We start from the raw sequence: 15,954 nt of genomic DNA on the forward strand, positions 1-15,954 counted from the left end.
TTTCTAAATGTTTTCCGAGTGGAGAATTTTCTTGTTTTTTTTTTTTTTTTCCCCCTATTAGGAGTTTTAGATTAAATTAGAATCAAATGGATTTTATATACGGGCACGGAATATTTATTAGATCTCTCTTTTTTTTTCCTTTTCTTTTCCTTGTTACTTACAGGATAGAAAGGAAAGAAAAATACGCGAATAAAGTTTCCAAGGATCGTCCTCGGGAAGAGAAAAAATTGGACGTTGCCGTTTAAAAACGCTTGCCGTACGAAAACATCGTCGTCGCGACGGCGAGCAGAAATTGTGAAACGGGCGAAGAGAAATGTCCCGTTTCGTGGAAGGTATTTCCACGGAGGCGCGGGGAGTAAAATAGGAACGGGTGATTGCGTTTCTCCTCGTCTATTTCGTCGTGGGCGATAAATCCATAGTTGGTTCGTCGAAATTCTCGAACGAAACAAGGTCAAGCGAGGTGTAATTATCAATGGATACAACGAGATACAAATTTTCGCGAGACGAACTTCAAAATTTTTAACTTTAATTGGAAATTGTTTTCGAAGAAAGGAACAGTTCCATTGCAGCACGAAATGAAAACAAACTTCTTACTTTTTAGATCCGATTTAATCGCACGTATCGATCGTTCATTTGACGTTTCGTCGAATCGAAACGCGTGTAATCCCTTTCTTTTCTCTCTACGAGCTTCAATCTGTCTCTTATTTTTTCCTCAGCTCTCAAACGCTTCTCATCTCGTCACCACGCTCCTTCCTTCCTTCCTTCCTTCCTTCCTTCCTCAGTCTTCTTATCCCTTCAGCCACTTTGTTCGAGTCTGTCGGATTATCGTGGTCACGGAAATACCGGGGGTAGGAAGGCACCCTTCTTCCTTCCTTCGCGCCCCTCCTCCCATGGGATCTCCATTTCGTCCCCTTCGACGTCCCCTACCATCTATTCTGATATCCGGCCGAAGGATATCCTATTAGAATGTAAACGCGACGAAACTTTTTAATTTTGCGTTAGCTTGTCCTTGCTCACAATGCGTGTGAGAGGTTTAATAAAAAGAGGATCAACGACAGGCCTGTTAAGACGTTCTAATTCATCCATGTTATCCACTTTTTAATCTCTCCTCGGATAAATTATTCTAAAATTAGTTGGCTCAACGATGTCGACTTAAGTTTTACCCTGTTTTATACATAGCCTCTATCCCCCTTTTAAGAGATATATCTTGCGCGCAGTTTGTATTTTCCAAGATTTCGATATCGACGAGGGATATACAATAACGATATCTCTTAATTTGAAACGATATTGATATATCGTGTAAGATGCAATAAGATTGGAATAATTATTAATCGGATTTATTAATGCGATGCTTTCTCTGTTTGTTGCAGGTAAGTGTTTCATCATTGAAGATTAATGGGACTGGCATCGGGCAAATTAATTTGTAAGTCAGTCACGAACGACATTGCTTTTTTTTTTCCATTCTGTTCACTTAATCATCGTATACGTATTCTCTACAAATTCGAAACGTATAAATGCGAATATAAATACTATAAAAAGTTACACTCGAGTGATTCAGAATCATTCTCCATCCTCATCGCCCATTAAAAATTGGCGATATATTTTTTATTCACCGAAAATGGAAAAATACCACCTGCTCGACTGTTTTGCTCCGAAAGTTGGAAAGAAACCGTAACCTTAGCCGGAGGATAAATTGCTCGTAATTAGCGACGTGAGCGGAACCCTCTCGCATTTCCAACGAGAACACGGAAACGAAATAATGGCGCGCGATCCCATTGACAAAGAGAGGAGCATAGGGTTGAGGCCGTGGATGGTGAAAGTCGAGCGAAAGCGAGTAAACGTTACTCGAGGTCGTTACCAAAAGACCCCGTTAATCTTTCGAGGGCGTAACACGTGCGTGTGAAATAATACGCTACGAATTTATACGTTTAACATTTCTCTCCTTCTCGTTCGTCCTGAAATACATTCCGATCGAATTCTCTTTTCCAAAGATTGAATTATTTCTCAACATATCTTGGATCGAGCTTAAAAAGAACACTTTCTTGAAAAATCGTATTTAAAACACGAGTGAATACACCCGAAAAGATTCGAGGGAACAGCAATGGAGAAATGAGGGAGGGGAAAAATGTGGCGATACGTGAGAGGAATGAAAATCAGACGTTACGTTTCGTTATATATCGCGGGATATTCGCGCGATATTCTCATTCATTGGACGTTTCTCGGCGTCCACGTCCTCGTCCTTCGTACGGGGATAAGGATCGTGAAACTCGGAGGAGCGAGCGAGCGAGCGAGCACGAGGTCTCGACCGCGGATGCACGAGAACCACCAGGACTGGCAGGATGACGACCGTTAAGGACGAGGACATTGAACCTCGCGGCGTACGGTGCTCCCTCTTTCGTGCTGGCCGCGGTTCTCATTCTTTTCCGTCTGTTTTTCGGTCGTCTGGAAACCTTCCTTTCTTTCTTCGTTCAAAACCCAAAATTCGTTACTCGATATGTGCGAGAAGAGAGGAACAGTAAGTTGAATTTTAAATTCTCAAGAATGAACATCCCAAAGACTTTATCAGAAAATTCGAAAATTGTCCGATATCGAGCACACGAATGTGTTCGAACGAGAGTATCTAAGAATATCGTATTACATCTGATAAATATTCGTTCAAATTTCGAATTAAGAAGCTGATTTTGTAAAAAAGCGAATCTCCTAAGTAATTTCACCGAGATAACAACTCTGAACGAGTTAACAAGTCCCCCGCGCTTAATTTCAATACCCGCGACATTCACAATCGCGCTCTAGCCACGACGACGCATTCTGGAGGAGGACGAGGGAGAGGGCGAGGGAGAAGCGAAGGGAGATCGGTATGAAAGCTGGAAGGAGAGGAGGAAGGGTGCGAGGAGAGAAGCGAGAGAAGCTCTGCCCTCGAGACACGTATCGTGTTCAAATACACGCGTCCCGGGCATTCACGCCCGTGTCTCTCGTTATTGTGTCGCGTGAACCCCTCCATGGCTACAGTCTGATGGGGTTTCAGGCGCCCCACGATCCATTCCACTCCGCTATCCCGCTTCCTCGTCGAGGGTCATTTCTTCGCCTTTTTCTCCACGCCCTCCGTACCCCCGGCGATCGATGCGCGACAGGTTTCCGTCACGTGCTCCTCCAACATTAATACCTTCCTCGTACGAACGACGTACCGTTGACCCTTTACACCTGTTTATTGCTCTCCTCCATGTCGGGGATATCTTCTTTCTTTCCTTCTTCTATTCCTTTCGCAGTTGTCGTAGTAACGACAATATTTATTATTTATTGGGTGATTTGAGATACGTAATTAATGAATCATATTTGAAAACAGATTGCGAGGATGATGGGATGTCGATAATATCGAAACGAGATAACCTTTTAATCAAGTTTTTTAGAACGCGGTTCCCAAATTGCAGCGATTCTCGAGTTCCAACACACAATTTCCACGTAAGAGTTGGTAAATTTATAATTACTTTAATCATTCCTTCCTTCGTCAAACTCCTTCACGATCCTTTCCTCGCTTCGATCGATCGTAACACGATTTTTATCTATCCAAAGAAATGCTACACGAAATATAATTGAATCAGAATGAAAACGCGCAGCGTCTACTAGAGAAGGTGAAACCCTCGAAGAGGAGACACGTTGTCGTCGTGGCGCGAGCATTATGGCGGGCCTTGGAGTAGTTTACAAGCAGCTTGAAACTCGACTCGGTGCAGAAGCGGGATTAATTAGATGCCGATGACAAAGCGGTGGGGAGGGCAGGTGGCGCAGCGTGTCTTCGCGCGCTCCTCCGCGCGGGGGAGGGAGTGACGTTCACGGGCCGATAAACTTTGAAATTTTGACGACGCTCCAACATCCGGCCGTGTGCCGCCTTCTTCCCGCTGACAATGGCTGCGCGATAAGGCTATTGATTCGCCCGCTCGACCCCCGCCCTCCCCCCGACCGGGAAAATTGAACACTCGATTAAATCTTCCTCGCGTGGGCGTTCCCCAAATTCCCCAGGCGAGCATCGAATCGATGCCTCGAGCTCGCCAAATTTTCTCCTCCCCATCTCCGCAATTTTCTAATTAGGGTCCATGGGAACCGGATCACCTATTCTTCCTTTTTTTTTTCTCCTCTTCTTGTCGCGTTCGTCCATCAATTGTCGTTATATAGGAGGATCGAGGATCGAGGGATATCGATTTTTGGTAAACAGATCGTTGTTTGTACTCGTGCATTAATAATCGAGCATATATAATGGAGTAAGAGAAATTTTGGTTGGTTTGGAGGACAATTTTCTAATCTCGAGTTTCTTTTTTTTTTTTCGATTCGATCCCAGTGAAATTTCGAGTGAAACACGGTTGATTTTAATTAATTCAATATTGGTGGACGTTCAGTCGCATAATTTTAGAATTTTCCACCACGGTTTTCCTATTTTCCATTTTGATTAAATCATGAAACACGATTGTCTTTTAATTGGCGCAAATTGATATTGCGCACGGTATCGACATTTTCTAGTTTCGAGGTTTTTCCATTGATTTTCATTCGATTCCATAGAATTGCATTCCACGGTGTTTCAAAGAAATATGACGGAACACGATTAATTTTAATTAACTCAATAATACTCGTACTCAGTCGGTGTATAGTTTGGAAAAAAATTTTTTTTTTCGAACAATTTCTAGAGTATCCAATTTTTCCGTCGTTTCTTTTTTTTTTTGATTGGATTTCCGTGACCCGTTCAAAGAGACACACGTAACACGGTTATTTTTAATTGATACAATAACATTCACTTTCGACCGCATCGTCGTTCTTTTTTTCGAAATTTTCCATCTTCGAAGAATTTCCAATCACTTTCGATTCAATCACGTTCCCATAGTTGACACGGTTATTTTTAATCAACACGATATCATCCATCCACTTTTCAAACAAAATTTTCTAATAAGAAATTTCCCAACGAAACGATTTTTCCATCATTCTTAATCTAAATTCATAGCGCGTTCGATAACAAAAATTAATACGCTCGTAATTTAAAAAGCTGCGATTTTTCCCCCTCGTTCTTCGTTCAATTTATATTTCTCTTCTGACTTGTCCTCTATCAACGTATCAATTAGATTGGTCAAACAAATTTCTCTCTCTCTCTCTCTCTCCCTCTAAGAGCGTGCAGTTTCCATAATGAGACTAACTATCTGGCCGATCGACTCTTCGGATATCAGGGAAACTTGATATAAGCGAAAACGATCTACTTGGCCGGATCGATGGTCGAGTATCAAACTCGCGACTGGATAGGGTTCCCCCTAATGGCGAAGAAAACCCTGTAATGCTTCCACGGCCGCGTAATTATCGATTATAAAATTTGCGGGGCGAAAACGATCCATTGAAAACACCGAACTTCGCCCCTTAAACGTGAAAATTGAATCTTGGCTCGATGATGATGAAAAGAAGGAAGTTGCGAGCTCTCGAACAGTTTCACTTTCGTCTCCTTCTCTTTCTCTCAAATTTCTTCGAGAACGCGTCGATCGATCGACGATTCTTCTTCTGTTCTGTGAAAATTTCAAAACGACGCTGCGTACTTTAAAGCGTGTACAGTCGCGTACAGAGTCGTGGGACGGCTTTCTCCTTCGACTGTGTGTGCGGGGGGAAAAAGAGTGAGCGAGAGAGAGAGAGAGGAGGAGGAGGAGGAGGACGAACTAACGAAATTACTCGGTCTGAAAGCGAGGAGAAACCGGTTTTCAATCGTCTACTCTCACTAGGCGCACCGTGCTCCCACGTGAATCGGCGCGGATGATTGCGAATTAGCTTGCCTATCGGCCAGATATGCGAGAAATTTGTCAGCGGGGATGCCTTCGAATCGATTGGCATCGAGCTGGGAGCAACAATAACAGTATGTTTTTCCGCGCATCGGCCGAATAAATTGAACTCGGGCGAGCCATTATTTAAACATGCCGGATGAATAAAACATGAAAGCCTCGTATAGGATAGGCTTCTACGCGCTTTTAAATCCTCCTGTTTACACGATTCGCGTGTATTTTTAATTGCATATGTTTTTCCACGTCGAACGTCGCGGAAAATTACGATACTCGTTCTGATTCATCTCCCTGGAAAATGTCCGACTCCCGTGAAGGGTGGACGTGTTGATTGCATTTGAAAGTTTCAATTTTTCTCCCTCCCCCCCAAGCAAACAGAAATTGTCTCGATAATAATTACCGCGCGAGAATCTTTTAAAAAAACCTGCTCAATTTCATATATTAAACTATAATAACTGTCTCACTTTGCGCCACGTTAATTTTTCTAACAGGCTGCATTTATATTCGAATGTGTAAATAAATTGTGTGGAGAAGCAAATTACTCGAATTACCTTTCGAAAAAATCGTGGGATACGATAAATCTCGAAACACCTTTTCGAGGGGATGTTTTGGAAAAACCGCGTTTCTACGAGGAGAACAGTGTGGCGCAATGCCATTATCTACGTGACTAATTTTCGAGAAAAAGAGAAGAGGGAGAAAGAGAGAGAAAGAAAAAAATCTGTTCCACCTTCCAGCCGGAAATCACGAGGCTCCCCGTTATAACGAGCGTTAATTCGTACGGAACAATGAAAGGCAATACGCGAATAACGAGTATTTATCGGAACAAAGGGGGCCTCTTTTAAACGGATCCCTAATGGATCCACGCTCTGTTCCATCGTGCTCGTGGAACTGCTGTCGTGGAGACGAAAATCGGATCGAGATCAAAGCCCCCCTCCTTCCCCCCACCACGCCGTTCACAACTGTTACGGAGCCATTGTGCCGTGGCCGTGCCGGCATTATAACCGTCTAATCGAATGCAGCAACCTTGGAAAGGCTTGAAAGAAGGCCTCGGTGGCGGGCCTCGAGGTATCTCGGTGGAATGGGGTCGGCACGAGCCCCGCGTTCGCGTACAGTGGCTCGCGAAAGTATTCGACCGGTCCCTGTAAATAATAAAAACTGTTCAAGAGAAGAAGGATACTCGTGATTTGCAATTTTCTGGAAAAGTAAAAACTTTTCTTTGGATCGCTCGTAAAAATTTTGCGTGGAAATGAAAATCTTACGATCGAAAGATACGAAGGATAATTTTCCTTGGGGGATATATCGCTTGGACGAATTTCAAAGGTAAGCTCTTTCGCGTCGGAGAATGAACGGAAGTTGAAATTTCCTACCCCGTTGAAAAAAGAAATTGCCCATTTATATAATCCATTATGCTCTACGCGCACGCAAACTTGTATCAAAAGCAGGATTTTCGGGCTGGTTAAAATTTTTCTGCAAGACAGTGCATGTACTTTCCCGAGCTACTGTATGCACTGCTGTGTGTGTGTGTGCGTTATACCCACGTGAAATCGCGTGGTTCGTTCTCCTCTCGTCTATTCCACGCGCTCCTTCCTCTCTCTCTCTCCACTTTCTACAGCCATTGCTGGAACGTTCCTTGAGAAAAAGAGGTCCGTTAAAATTGCACGGATCCTGAGATTTTTCTCGTTATTTCTTCTTCTTCCTCTTTTCAAAAATTGCGCGAGCGATTATTCGTCATCGAAAACGGGTCATCAACAAACGATCAATCGATATTTATCGAAACGTTAATTCGCATTGAACGGTAGATCGAGACGTTTTTCCCTCGCATTCTCTTTCACTTTTGGAATATAGACGAGATAATTGGAATTTGCAATTTTGAAAAAAAAAGACGACCGTTTCCTAGGATTCAAAGATGCCTCCCAAGGTGAGCACCAGTGACATTTGAATGAAGTACGCGCTAATTTTACCGCGACCTTTTATCGGACCTCGAACGAGTCGAAGGCTTTCGAGTGGCTCGTTCGAATTTCAGCCCCGATCGGGAAAAAACGTGTCCAACACCCACTCGTGGCAAGGCTGAATTTTACTCGTAATTCGAGCTATTGCGGTCGCTATCGAATGTCCAATTTCCACGGCGCGAATATTGGGGATATATGGAATTAAAGGAAAGAGGGAGGGAGAGAGAGAGGAAGGAAATGGGAGAAGAATGGGGAAATTGGCGCGCCGCGGATCGTGGCCGAGGTTTTTAAGGATGGGAAAAATTGTGTTCCGAGGGAAAAGAGCAAACAGCTGGTAGAAATAATAAAGAGGTTGGTTACGGTAATTGAGCTGAAATTGAGCTAGGAAGTAGTACCCAAGCAATCCCCTTCCTCCTCCCTTGTTCGACTATCCTCTGGCCATCCTCGAGACGACGTTCGAGGTTAATAAAACCTTGGTCTCCCATTTTTCGTGGCATCTTGTCGACAAACGCCTCGGCGAAAATTACCTTCAATCCGGGACGAAAGAGTTTTCGCGGGTTTTCTTAGACGACGGTGGTTCGATCATGTTTAATGACAGGAAATTTTTATTTTAATCTCGTAATTGGTGTATTCGAGTTTGTTTGTTTTTTAATTCAAATAAATAATTCAAACATATAACGAGATTTATTTATTCAACGCGTTTGTAGATTATAGAAATAATTATTGGCATTATACGTGCCCTTCTTTCATTCATATTTTTCCAGGATAAAAAATTAACGAATAACGTTGTTAGGAGTATTCCGTTTCTGGGTACAAACAAAGAACAGATAGTTATTTACAAAAATAGATATCGCGAGGATAAAGAGATCGATCGATTGCATTCCGCTTGTAAATAAAAGTGGACGTAATTGGATTCACGCTCGAAGATGCTCCAAATCGGCTTTGGCGCAATGCTGCTCGCTCTAATTTCGCGAAATAAATGTTTCCTGCGAGCGATAAGCCGTGAAACATCATCGCTGGTCCCTCTGCATTTTAATCTAATTTGCATATCGTTTCGTTGCTTCTTTATTCAAATATCCGTTTCATCCGACGACGGGTATTACGAGTGGAACGAAAAAAAAAAAACAAGAAGGAGAAAAAAAGAAGGGGAGGTGGAGGGACAAGCGTGTTGTTACTAGACAAACACTTCTCGTTTTAGTTTCCCGTTCTAGTTGGAAAAGTAGGGATTACAAAAGTTTTGCAAAGCGGCGGCAAATCCTTCCATCCCCTTGGGTCAAACCCTTCGAAGAGGGTTTAATTCGCTAATTGGTTGGCCCAATTAGGGGGGCCAGTCGATATTAATTTAATGAAGTGTCGTTTTCTTTTTCTCTTTTTTTTTTCTCCCTCTCTTTCCTCGTCGATTTCTTCCAAATAGCTCTCGAGCGGAATTCAGAAATATAATAAGAAGCAGAGGAAGTGGATTGCACGCAGCGCGGTATGCGTGGAACGGGCACCGGCTCCCGTAGTTTACCGTTATATTTCCGTGAGAGATTCCTCCGCTTCGCTTCGGAGGAGGATCGCCTTCGATTCTTCCGTTCTCTTTTCATCGATTTTCTTTTCGAGGAATTTCTTAAACAAAGCTTAAGGGAAGGAAAGATTTAATCGAAAGATTTGTACAGATTGTTTTTCCTCGCGAGTAAGTTTCTCGATTATTATCCTAACTTGTATTTCACGTATCATATCGTTGCTGAGGATAAATTGGATCTCCGTATCTATCGATCGCCTCTCTTTCCATCACGACGATTTTTTCTCCAAACGCAAGGATTTCCCCTTCAATTTTTTCCTCCATCATCGCGCGAACGAACGCGCCACGAGTCATAATCGCACAAACGACGACGGAATCGTCCGATACCCGCTTTTTATCGGATTTCTTTCGCTCCTCCTCCTCCTCTTTTCCTTTCTTCCTTCTTTTTTTCCTCCCCCCTTCATCGTCTTCGTGGTCGTGTTCGCTATTCATGAATATTCCAGCGACGATTACCAACCGCCCATTGTCGCTCGCCGGTGAATATAGCGTTGCATCATTCGAGCGGCGACCGTTTCGAACGAACGCACGAGCCTCGAAAGGATCTCTCCTGTGGCAAATGTAAAACGTGATGAGAGCGACGAGATTTGTCCCGCGTTGTCCAAATGCAGAGCGGCAGAGGATGAGATGCCGATGTGAAACGTGTTGCGTTCGTTTTATTCGTATTTGTGCAAACTTGTGTATCGTATGGATTCCTTTAAGGTATGGAAATGCCGTTCGAATTTGAAGAATCGATTTTCAATCAGTGGGCATAATTTTTCGATGAATTTAATTAGATCAACTAAAGATTGCTAAAAGTCGTATATCGAGGATTGTTGAAAGAAAAGGAAAATGGAAGAGGAGACGAGGCGATATGTTACACCGGTCTACTTGTAATAGCGTGCGCGAATAGTTTTTCGCATCGTAAACTCTGGTGAAAGGTAACGTTTTTCTTTAGACGCTCGTTCAATTGTTTTAACGCAGCTGCAATTCGGTAAAAGGGAAGATCATAAAAATAGGCGTCCTTTTTTCTCTCTTTCGCTCTCTTTATCCTTCAATCTGCAAAAAAGAAAGGAGTACATCCATTTCTTTTTTATTATTATTTAGAAAAAATAATTACTAGAGATCCCCCGCTGCGAATTATATCGTCCTCGACAGATCGCGAAATATTTCTCTAGAGAAATTTTATTTCCCAAGCGTGTTCCCAGTTTAAGAGTATTCTCGTTCTCCCAACTTTTGATCGATTGACACGATTGTGCATTTGTCGCCGTCTTTTGATTTCGTCCAATGTTTTCCGATTCGATCCAACGATAGATAGAATTCAGTTTGACAGATCGATCCTTGATAGCTCCGCCTCGATTCGCTTTATCTCTCGACTGTTTGTTTGTTTATCGCATTTCGGTTGTTCCAATACAGATTTTTAATTCAATCGCTCCTAATCTCAACGCTCTTGTATTAATTGTTGAGAAAGCAGAGTCCATCACCGAGAGAATGTTGAAAACTCGAAAGGAGAAGTCACACTTGTCACGACACATCATCATTGCCGTGGCGCATAATTGCTTCTGTTGCACGTGCGTGTCACCTATGCGTGCGTACTCGAAGATAGGAGATATCTCTGTCTCCTCTCTGTCCAAGAAAAATTTTCTGGAATTGCGGAATTCGCTGCACCTGCTCTTCTTCTTCTTCTTTCAATTTATGCGGGCACGTTTCATGCGGGAATAATTGCGAGGGATTATTATCATTATCACGGAGTTGTTGAAACGACAATTTTTATTTTATTCTCTTTTTTATTCGCTACGTCTCTCGAAATATATAAATAAATAGTCGTTTCAAATATATATTTGAATACTGTAGGAGTAAGGGACGCGTTGTTGCGACAATGGGACGGTTAGAATTTCGATGGTTCGACAATATTTGTACATCGCCGTCGCGAATAGTCGGAGAATTTTATTCCCGGGCTGGTTTTCAACCGACTTAGGGAAGCGAAGTTTAAACGTATTTGCTCGCGGCGAGTTTAGTTATAGCGTGTACTCTTGGCACGCGTTTCAGTTGGAAATCTGGTTTTGTCGGTTTTAATGGTACCACTGTAGGGACAAACGTGGGGGAGGGGGGCAACTTTTGGGAAGCTCGTGATAGGGGTAAATCAACCGTTTAACTGTTCGCATCTCGGGATCTAATCTTCGAAAAACGAATCTTTTTTTTTTTAAATTATGCTTATTTGCATTGCTATCTTTTTAAATGTAGCGACGTGTCGCGATAAAATTATGAAACCGACGAGCAGATATTGCGAAACAGTCTACTCTGTTATTATTATTTTCCTTCTTTTTCTTCTAGATTGCTGACGAAGCGATGCGAGAGTTATCGGTGTTTACGATTCGAAAGAAAGAAAACGTGTTTATCGATAAATCGCAATAACAAAGAATTATTTCACAAATATCGTTCCAATTGACTCATTCGGGAACAATTTGGGATTATCCAAGTTTCGCCATTTTTTATTTGAAAGTCGATCGATCAATCGTCCCAAACGATACGAAGCTATTATCATTTTGTTTCATATTCATTTTTTACAATACGTTTCTGACGCTGTTCGATCGCACGTGTAATCTCGGAACGTGGCGTGGAAAAGCATTGTATGATATTCACATTTTCGAAAAGCTTCTTAACCGAAATCCGACGTGTATTCATCGCGATAATTTTAATATAATATCGGCACAATGATCATCAACTGTTTAATTAACACCGCTCGGATTTTCAACTCGAAGCCAATTATCCGGAAATCGAAAGTGACGAACATCGTGTAGGAAACGAGACTCGCGGTAAATTAAAATTAAAACAGATTACGGATGCTTGCTCCACGTAGAAACGCGATAATAAAAGATTAAACAGCGATTGATGCTCACATATCCCTCGTTCTCGGCTAATTTAATCAAACTCTCACGATATCCGAAACAATAGGAAAACGTGGATCTGTTTCGAAACGAATTCCTTTTTTCTGCCTTGAAAGCGGGACCCAGGCGTGCAAGATGCTCGACTTAAGTGGGACATATCCTGTAGTAGTAATTCCAGCAAACCGTACGAGAGCCACCTTTCTCTTTTTCCACGGATCTCGGTGCGCAGCATAGATAATCCTGTTGGACGACCGACCTTCCGTTAGCCTTAAGCTAATAGCTAATGTAGAAGCTACTCCGGAGAAACCTCGTTGCATAGCTTTGTTCGTCGCTTCCAAGGGATTCCTCCTTCGTGCCACGACCTAATTGTTTGAATCCTGGTTCCAAGAGTACGTCGATCTTCCTTTAATAACAAGCTGAACGATAAATGTTATTTATATATAGCGTCAGTCGAAATTTTATTGCGATTTCTTGCCAACTGCCGTATCCATTATTTTTTTCGCAACCACGTAAGAGTACTCCGTCTTCCGTCGTAACGATATAAAATTCTCTCGACAATTTCTCTATTTTATCGATAGAATTTATGAGCTATTTCACAAACGCCATCATTTCCTGTTTTATTATAATTTGCCTACACTCTCCTGGCGTAATTGGAAAGGTCTCGCAGCAAAACAGGCCGAAAAGAAAGAGAAAAAGAACAGGGGCGCTAGATGCAGGTATCGATTTACCGTACCACAGATCTTGGCATCAATTTTCAAGCTTCACCATACTTCGTTTCGCATTAACAAAATTGTCGCTCACCCGTTATTTGTCTTCCAAGTTTCTCGGCCGGATTCCAGCAGTCCCGGGCAGGGAATTATCGCCGTTATCCGTGACACTGTCCGCGCGTGTACGATTCAAGAGGCGGATTGCTGCTTCCCTCGCGTGGATGGTTTCATGCACACGTGTTGTGCGGGTCCCTGTATTAGGGTAAAGGCAAGGGTAAAACGATCTTACGTGGCTTCGAATCGCGCGTGAAACTCTCGCTTTCCTTTCCCAATCGAACTGAAATCTGATGCGAATCGACGACGATTCCATCCAGAGATCAATTGATTCGATAATTTTTTTTTTTATTTTCTCTGACCAAAGCTCTCGTATGAATCATCGACGATGCAAAATAATTATCGCGGAAAGAAAAATAAACGGGAGCCTACACGAGATGAATTTTATATTTTAGATTTATTAATTTTAATCTTGGCAACATTTATCCTACCGATTCTCCGATTACGTAGTTGGTTTCAACAAGTGATAATCGTGACACAATTCGAGAACCCCGTCTCCGGTTTCCTGCTCGTCGAGAGAGCCTAGCTAGCTCGATTTCTCTCATCTACGGATAAATTTCCGTCACGTATTCCTCGATGCATATTTCAGCCTCGTCATAGATCGTGTGCGATAACACGCGAGTCGTTGTGAATTATTTAACAGTTTTTTTTTTAAATCGATTAATTATTACCTTCTTTTCACGATTTTGTGATGTATTTTCACGATAATCCCTCGTTCGAATAATTTAATTCAAGGGATCGATTTCGCGAACATTATATCCTGGAAAGAGAAGCTCAAAAAAGGAACGATCGAAACATTTCTTTGCTTATATTCGTTTCTCGTTTCTTCATCCGGTTCCACTTATCACAACAACGGGGATCCACCCGGATTCTGAACTCTGTGAAAATCTTTCCACACATTTGTTATCCACATCGACCCCTGCGTGCTCGCGCCCTATTATTATACTCGAACTCGAATCGTGGCCCTGATGGGAAAAATTGGTGACTCGTGGCATGGCACGGTGTCTTTCCATCGAGCGTTACTCGGGCACATCGCGTTTCAATTTGCTCTGATAATGAAATTATCATTGGAAGATTACCATTGGGGAGGGGAGAGCCTTATCATCGAATTCGTCGAACGCTAATCCCTGATACAGGCGACATAACCATTTTCAAATATTAGATTCGCCGGCAAGGAACCTGTTGAAGGAACTGGATCAAATTCTGGGTTATCTTTTTCTCTATATCTTCTATAATAAGAAAGTATAGATACTTAGAATTTACCTCTCTGTTTTCCAGAGAATCACTCGACGAACCCATGCTCGAACAAGCTGTTGCTTTCCAGCGAGAACGATTACTCGAGCTTATTGTATTGGCCTTAAAACCCAACCATCCTCCATTTTCCCTTTCTGCACAAGGATCTAATCTACATTCTCACCTGTACACACAATTCCGTGATGTCTAGAGATGCAGGTTTGCTCCCTGCGCAGTTTCCATTTATGCAGAAAAAGGCTTTCGAATAATTTTTCTCTACATTCGCATTTACATTCTTGAACTCGTATTGCGAAGAGTGATATTGTTTGTTAATTATTATATTCAACTTTTTCTCTGTGTATACAAATAAATTTTAAACGGAACTACGTATTGTTTAATATTTAAACGGGGAGTTTGGAAAACTATTTGAGAATTCTGGGGTGAAAAATTTGATAGAAACATAAATCCACCCCCAAGGCAGGGTAGCGAGCGATGCACTATCGCTTGTCTGCATCATGCATAAGGGCTTTACTTGGGGTGGAACTTGGATCGAGGTTTCGAAGTTTCGTTTATGGTCGACCAAGGTATTTGGTGCATTAAGCCTTGGAGTGAAGGATGAGTTGTTGAAAGCTGAAACGGGGCTAGTTAGCTTAAACGGGCGATTCTGAATACCAAAATGGACGGTTAAAATTGAAATGTAATATGGAAAATGATAGTTGAAACCCCTTGAGTTTGCGTTAACGAGCTGCGTCAATGGCTGGAAGGAATGCTGTAAATAGACGGTTTTAGGTTCGTTGATGCTTTGTTGTTGCCTAGTAAAATTATTTTAGAAAGATCTTAATCGACAAAATACGTACGTACTTACCTATTATTTATTAAAATAATCAAGTAATGAGTATCATTTTCTTTTTTCGAAAAATTTTCGATTCTTCATTTATTTATTTAATCAAACAGGACTAAATATTTCGTCGTATTAAACCAATTGCATCCTCGATATCTCCAACTACTAAAAAAAAAACCAGTTTCAGAATAATAACACGTAATAAATAATTCTTCGTTCAAAAGATTGCAGAAATGTGACAGAATCCAAGGATCTAGCACCTTAAAAATGGAATTCTTCTTCGTTGCAATCTCTTCAACTTTTCTTCAGCTACACATTTCCTGCTGAACAACGATATTTATGAGTATTGTAGCAATGTGCAGACTGCGATTCAATTGAATTGGCGCGCGTGGAAAGAATCGATTTCTGTCTATCGGCCATTTCCACGCGAAACAAAGAGGACGAAAGTATTCTTGCAACCACTCCGGATCGGCCAGGATCCCGCAAGGAGCAATTTTAATCAACGGAGGCGGATAGCTTTGGCGAAAATCGCGGATCTAGTTTTAAAGTTTTACACGGTGCACAATGGCAACCGGCCATCGGACGATAGTAAACAACGACTGGCTTTGTTAACTCGAGCAATCTCTTATCTTCCATATTGTCGTCGTTACGACGAGTTATGACGTTCCTTCTTCCTTCGTTTCTTCCCTCTCTCGTTCAATGCTCCAATGCTTTCTTTTTCTTATTTCTCTTATTATTTTTTACTCGAAAGAAATACTCACAGTATCCCATCAAGACTATTATTCGTACGTGAAATAAAATTCAACTACTATTGAAGAGCACGCACAATTTTTCCACTTGCTTGGCAAGATTAAAAGAAAGCTCTCCCTCCCTTAATTCTAATCGTA

At 42.0% G+C, this 15,954-nt stretch overlaps 1 protein-coding gene across 5 annotated transcripts in view; it reads left to right on the plus strand.

Moving 5' to 3' along the window:
- Positions 1-15,954, plus strand: part of LOC107995488 (mucin-5AC) — a 266,993-nt gene that overhangs the window by 132,665 nt on the left and 118,374 nt on the right. For 2 of the 5 annotated variants that reach the window (XM_062082697.1, XM_062082701.1), the window contains one exon: positions 1,371-1,423. The exons of the other annotated variants lie outside the window; for them this stretch is intronic. The gene's annotated coding sequence lies outside the window, so the exon portion shown is untranslated. The remainder of the gene's footprint in view (positions 1-1,370; positions 1,424-15,954) is intronic. 5 annotated transcript variants of the gene reach the window in all.

Source organism: Apis cerana, linkage group LG12 (genome assembly GCF_029169275.1).
Source record: "Apis cerana isolate GH-2021 linkage group LG12, AcerK_1.0, whole genome shotgun sequence".
In the NCBI taxonomy this organism is placed as follows: Eukaryota; Metazoa; Arthropoda; class Insecta; order Hymenoptera; family Apidae; genus Apis; species Apis cerana.